This window comes from Rattus norvegicus, chromosome 6 (assembly GCF_021556685.1).
Source record: "Rattus norvegicus strain SHRSP/BbbUtx chromosome 6, alternate assembly SHRSP_T2T, whole genome shotgun sequence".
Taxonomy (NCBI): Eukaryota; Metazoa; Chordata; class Mammalia; order Rodentia; family Muridae; genus Rattus; species Rattus norvegicus.
Window position 1 is genome coordinate 17,657,026 of NC_141539.1, and position 7,215 is coordinate 17,664,240.

A 7,215-nucleotide genomic window follows, 5' to 3' on the forward strand; every position below is an offset into this window, starting at 1 on the left:
AGAGCGGTTTGGTCGTTCGTTGGAGGAACTTCATCTTGTTCTGCTCTGCGATTGCGGCGCTTGTTCGAGCGCTTACAGCGGCGCGTCGGTCCCAGCAAGGGCCTCAGACTTCGGCTTTGGGTGAGAGAAGATGGCCCGAACCAAGCAGACCGCTAGGAAGTCCACCTGAGGGAAAGCCCCCCAGCAAACAGCTGGCCACCAAGGCGGCCCGGAAAAGCGCGCCCTCTACTGGCGGGGTGAAGAAACCTCATCGCTACAGGCCCTGGACCGTGGCTCTAAGAGAGATCTGTTGTTACCAGAAATCGACTGAGCTGCTCATCCAGAAGCTACCCTTCCAGAGGTTGGTGAGGGAGATCGCCCAGGATTTCAAAACCGACTTGAGGTTTCAAAGTGCAGCCATCGGTGCCCTTCAGGAAGCTAGCGAGGCATACCTGGTGGGGTTGTTTGAAGATACCAATCTGTGTGCCATCCACGCCAAGAGAGTCACCATCATGCCCAAAAACATCCAGTTGGCTCGCCGGATACGGGGGGAGAGAGCTTAAGTTGAAGCGATTTTTATGGCATTTTGTAGTAAATTCTGTAAAATACTTTGGTTTAATTTGTGACTTTTTTGGTAAGAAATTGTTTATAATATGTTGCATTTGTACTTAAGTCATTCCGTCTTTCACTCAGGATGAATGGAAAGAGTGACTGTTCACAGACCTCAGTGATGTGAGCACTGTGGCTCAGGAGTGACAAGTTGCTAATATGCAGAAGGGATGGGTGATACTTCTTGCTTCTCATGATGCATGTTTCTGTATGTTAATGACTTGTTGGGTAGCTATTAAGGTACTAGAATTGATAAATGTGTACAGGGTCCTTTTGCAATAAACCTGGTTATGACTTGATCCAAGTGTTTAACCATACATCACTGTGGTAGAATGTGGGCTTTTTCAAAGGTTGAAGATACAAGTTTTAGCCACAGTGTAACAGTTTCCTTTAAAAAAAAAAAGTAAACCTGGCAGCTATAGAATAAACTATGTGCATTTATAATAGCTATTTTATATATTGTAGTGTTCAACATTTTTAAATTAAATGTTTTACATTCACACACACACACACACACACAAAAACACCTTGGGCTACAGATAGTGGGTTCTAGGCTAGCTTGGGCTATTTAGAACCTTGTCTCAAACAAGGTTGCTGTCGTTGTTGTTGATGATGATAACAACAACAGCAACTACAACCAAGGACAGCAAAATAGCCCCCTGCCCTGCCCCGCCCCGCCCTTTGTCCTGCCCCTCGCCCTGCCCCCAATGCTGGAGATGAGCCCAGGACTTCACACAGGCTAGACAAACACTCTTCCACTGAGTCCAATGTGTATGTTTTTACTGAAGCTTTTAGAGGCAATCTATTTTGATGTCACAGGAGGAGAAAACAGGCTTCTATATGGGCCTATAGAAGCCCACTTAAGCAAAGCGAAGAGCAATGTTTTGGTACAGTACACGCGCTTAGGAAACAAGGTGCTCAGCATCAAAGACAAGAAGCGACTGACACGAGAGTCACAGACTCACTTCATCCCAGTGGGAGCTTGGACTGTGGGAGAGAACGAGTTTGTGCATGGAGCGGGGGGTGGGGAAGATCCTCTAATAGGGAGAGGAACCAGACACTGGTGGCAGCAGCCCCTCCCACGTTATTTATAACTAGGGAAGTGTAGCTTGAGGAAGAGGAGGCGTCAGACATAGTGAAATGTGACTGTGTTACGGTTTCTAAAAGTTGGTTTCTGTTTCTATATTGTTGTATTCATTATACATTATTTTTACAATTATTAAATAAGAACAAACAAGTATCACGTAGAATACACTCAAGATTAAAAGGTCTGGTTATTTATTTATTTATTTATTTATTTATTTATTTATTTATTTATTTATGTGTGTGCACGGTGACAACTCGCCAGAGTCAGTCAGTTCTCTCCCTTTACCATGTAGATCCCAGGGACTGAACTCAGGTTGCTGGGTTTGGTGGTTAAGTATTTACCCAGAACACTCTCTCTCTCTCTCTCTCTCTCTCTCTCTCTCTCTCTCTCTCTCTCTCTCAGTGTTTTGAGACAGGTTTCTCTGTGTCGTTCTGGCTAGTCTGGAGCTTGATCTGTAGACCAGGCTGTCCTTGAACTCAGGGATTCTCCTGCTTCTGCCTCCCGAGTGCTGGGCTGAAAGGCCTGTGCCACCACTGCCCGGGAAATTGCTCTTCTTGGTGCAGGAATTTCACTGCATTGCCCAGGCTGCTCTTGAACATATGGTGGCTCAAGCGATCCGTCTGCTGCCCTGAGCTTGTGGGCTTCCAGTTTAGTTACCAAGCTACACTTGCAGCCTCGTAGACAGGAATGCACCAACCCTTCTACTACATGGTCCTGTGCGAACATTACAGATGCTTTAAGCCAGAGAACATGGGTGGTTAAAAGAAAACCCAACCAATACCAATATCATAATCACAAATGCTCAAGTCCAAACACAGAATACAAGACAGACGGACAGACAGACAGACAGACAGACACACACACACAGATAGAGGAGGGGGGCACACACTCATGTACCTTCATGGACATGGATGTGCACACGCACACATACGTGCATAAACATAAATGTCAACAAATGAGGCAAACTCGTTGCAACAGCAGACCCAGAGCAGTTAGCTCAAGCCTTAGCAGAAAGAGCAATGTTGGAGGTATGGCCAGACCTGATTTCAAGGTATCCCACAGAGCCTTAGTAACAAACGAGCAGAAGTAAACCCACACCGCCAAGTCACCCTAGGTCATTTATTTGGCAGTTGATGATGTGTCTAGAAATTCATCCATTTCTTTTATTATTTTTTTTGAGACAGTTGCTCTATGTAGCAGCCATTTTGGTACCCACTGTGTAAGCTGGCTTTCAACTCACAGAGATCCATCCACCTGCCTCTGCCTCCCAAGTTCTGCCTTCCAAGCACACATCACCACGTCTGGGTGTCCATTTCTTTCAGATGTTTCAATTTATTGGAATATAGGTTTACAAAAAATATTTTCTGATGGTCCTCTGGATTTCACTGGTATCTGTTCAACGTCTTCCTTTTTATCTTGGATTTAATTTTTATTGGCGGAAACAGGTGGGTCTCTGGGATCAAGGCCAACCTGGTATACAGAGTGAGTTCCGGGACAGCCAGGGCCACCACAGAGAACCCCTGTCTCAAAAAACAAAACAAAACAAAATATAGCAAAACAAGTCAAGAGAGAGCCCACAGAGCAAGAATCTTTGCTAGTTAGACATCTGACAGAATATCTAAAATATATAAAGAACTCAAAACAGGAAATACAACCCCCCAACCACCCAATCGATAAATGGGCTAATAAAAACAGATGCACATTTCTTCAAAGACGAGGCACAGTGAGCTCATAGATACACGGAAAGAATGTTAGCACAGTGAGCTCATAGATACACGGAAAGAATGTTAGCACAGTGAGCTCATAGATACACGGAAAGAATGTTAGCACAGTGAGCTCATAGATACACGGAAAGAATGTTAGCATCCTGAGCCATCAGGAAAAAGCAAGTTAAAATTTCACTGAGGTTCCATCTCACCCGTCAGAATGGCTCTCATTGAGAGAACAGACAACAAATGTTGGTGGGGAGGCAGTGGTCAGGGAGGATTGGACATGGCTGGGGAGAGTGCAGATTGGTCCAGTCTCTAGGGAGAGCATCTTTGGAGTCTCTCAAGACACTCAACGTAGATCTATCATATAACCCAGATCTACTACTCCTGGACACTAAATAAAGTAGTCCAGGGTGTCTCAGTCACTGTTCCATTGCTATGGAGAGACACCAGGACCATGCCATTGGGGCTGGCTTACAGGTTCAGAGGTCCAGTCCATTATCATCAAGGTGGGAAACATGGTGGCAGGCAGACCTGGAGGTGAGAGTGTATATCCTGATCCACAGGCAGAGGTGGAGGGATGCTGTTGTGGGCTTTTGAAACTCAAAGCCTAACCCCAGTTACACACTTCCTCCAGCAAGTCCAACCTCCTAATCCTTTCCAAACAGTTCATTAGCTGGGGACTAAGCGTGCAAATCCATGAGCCTGAGAATGAGGACCATTCTCATCCAAACCACATACAGTGATGCTTGTGTTGGGGTTCAGGATTAACCACACAAACCACTCAGCCACCAATCTCAGACAGGATTGATGGCGTATGGCACACACCTTCTAAGATTGATTGATCAGAGACACAGACAGGAGTTGGGAGCCAAGCCGCCACCCTGGGCAGTTCTCATGGTCAGTTCGTGGGATGCATTTGCAACATTTAGGCTGTCTAGATGAAGCAGCACTGTCTGATCTTTAAGCCAATTGCTGGGTTTGGAGGCAGAGAGGCTAGGGAACTTCTAGAGTGCAGGAGGCCCCGAGACAAAGTACAACCACATGACTATGATCTGGGTAAGGAACACTTGGTCAGGTTAAGGTCATGAGCTACAAGATGAAGGCTGAGGCATTGTGGCAGAACTATGCATTTAACATCTAACATTTAACACTGTCACCATGGTTTATTACAGCATCCATCATAACAGTCAAGTGGGTGAAGGTGCCTGTCAAGAGGTGAGTGAACGGAGTGTGAAAGGGACACACAGGAGAGGTTTGAGTTCCTCACAGCAGAGTTTCATTGCCATAAATGAGAATCAATCTCTGTCATTTGCAGGGAAATGGCTGCGGCCGGAGATCACTGTGTTAAGTGAAATTAGTAAAGCTCACATAGAAATGTATCTTCTTTCAATTGTAGGCCCTAAATTTTATATACACATATACCAATTTATATATAATGAAAATAGAAATAAAAATCTCTGGGGCTGGGGATTTAGCTCAGTGGTAGAGCGCTTACCTAGGAAGCGCAAGGCCCTGGGTTCGGTCCCCAGCTCCGAAAAAAAGAACAACAACAAAAAAAATCTCTGAAGAAAGAAGATCTCGGGAGGAGTAGAGAAGAAGGGGAGGGTGTTGGGGAAAGTATGGTCAGCCATCACTTTGTAAGAAAACGTCTTTTTTTCCCCCCAGCACAGGGGGTTGAACCCAATACCTTGCATACACCACCCAGCTGCCTTACCACTTAGTCACACCCTCTGAAAATGTTTTTATAAGATCCATTACTGAGTGTAATGAGTACATGCCAATAAAAAAGAAACTGTACTTATAATTTAAAACTTCCCCCCTCAGAAAACCCAAGTCTCCTGTGATGAAATGTGTTAAACATTACTTTCTTTATTATTTATATATCCCACTCCTTACTTAGAGAATGGTGGGACTTTTCATGTGCCACACCCTCTCTCTGGGTTCCCTCGCCTTCATTTTCCTCTCAGCCAAGATGTAACCCGTGTAAAGCCCCGTCTCCATGATTGTTTCTTATAGAGTCCTGTATCTGTCAGACACACCTGCCCTGTGGTCATGGTGTGTAGAATTGTTCACTGCTGACATCCATCTTCCCAGCTCAGATGGGAGGATCCAGAAGAGCTTCCCTGTTTGTGTCTTCACTAGCACTAGACATCCTAGGGGTCTAGTATGTCCCTCTCCCAGGTCTACTGATTCCTTTCTAGTGATGACCAGATGTTGCAGTTTCTCCAGGGTCCACCTCAAGTCTCCCTCTCATTTCTTTTTATTTCTTTTTATTTTTTTTATTTATTATATCTAAGTACACTGTAGCTGTCTTCAGACACACCATAAGAGGGCATCAGATCCCATTACAGATGGTTGTGAGCCACCATGTGGTTGCTGGGATTTGAACTCAGGACCTCAGGAATAGCAGTCGTTGCTCTAACCACTGAGCCATCTCTCCAGCCCCTCCCTCTCATTTCATACTTACTCAGTAACCATGCTTGTGCCCAAATGCCTCATCTTCCAGGCTGATGGGAGCATTTAGGGTATGTGAAGGTATAATGTACTGTGACCGCACCTGTCCCCATGGCGCTTAGCCCATTTCCCTGAGTCCCTCAGGGCGACTCAGCTCAGTATAGCCTACAGTTAGCCCAAAATTGTTTGCCTAAACCCAAATCAGGGGCAGGGCTGCACACACAGGAGAAGCTGCCCACGGTCTATCTGGTCACACCTTGCTGTTTTCACTCCTCCGTCCGCTCAGCACTGGGTACTCCTCAACAGCCGCCTTGACTTCCCTCACCTCATCTCCCATCTCTGCCTCTGCTCCCACTCTTATGCCGGGTCCAGCGGATTCGCCAAACTCCAGGCACTGGTATATCTGGATACTCAGATCCCTGAAGGAGGGGCTGCTCATTCCTCTCAGGATGAGCACCGCTCCCCTTACAGTCCTGCCACCTCCTACCTCTCCGTCAGCCCTTCCGGGGGCTCAGGAATTGTGGAGGAAGGAAGACCCACTCCAAGGTCTACTGCATAGTGACCAGGGGGACATAGAGGGTGACCCTTGCTCTGAGATCGGAGCTATCTGGGCGCTGAGAAAGGTTTATTTCGGAGTTTGTTTTTGGTTTTTGAGACAAGGTTTCTCTGAGTTTCTTCCTGGCTCTCCTGGAACGAACTCACTCTGTAGCAGGCTAGCTCTAACTCAGAGAGATCCGCCGCCCAAGTGGAGGGTTGCGTTCAAGAGGAGTTGAAGAGCTGAGCCCAGGCTCTGGTTGGCAGGGAGCGTGGGCATGATTTCCAGGAACCAGAGGATCGGATGAAGAGAACCATGACGGGACGGGGCGGAACGGGGCGGAACGGGGCGGGGCTGTTCAGGACTTTGCCATCTCCATCTTCCAGCAACTATTTGCTCTATTCCAGAGGAAGCGGGAAAGCTGGGATTCATCCCCACCGGCCAGAGGGCTGGACTGGACGCTGACAGATGGCTGTCCATTGCCGGCCCCTTTCGCACTTGAGGCTAACAATGGAGCAAGCATTTCTCCACTTTGGCCACTAGATGGCAACACCTACCTTTAGACGATTAAAATTACCAGCCAAGATAACAAAACCTACACTTGAGGTCACAGAGATGTCCCAGCAGTTTCTGGGTTTCTATTTGGGGATTTGGAGCGAGACCCTTTTATGCTTTGCTAGACGGTCCTCCTTGATTGGTGGAGGCAAACTGGTTTTAGAACCTATTTTCTTTCTTTCCTTCTTTCGGTTTTTAGAGACAGGGTTTCTCTGTGTAGTCCTGGCTGTCTTGGAATTCATTCTGTAGACCAGATTGACCTCAAACTCACAGAGATCCACCTG

General features: G+C 46.6%; 1 pseudogene; it reads left to right on the forward strand.

Annotated features, from left to right (window-relative positions):
* On the forward strand, positions 1–857 carry H3f3a-ps3 (H3.3 histone A, pseudogene 3; annotated as a pseudogene).
* The last annotated feature ends 6,358 nt before the right edge of the window (positions 858–7,215 follow it).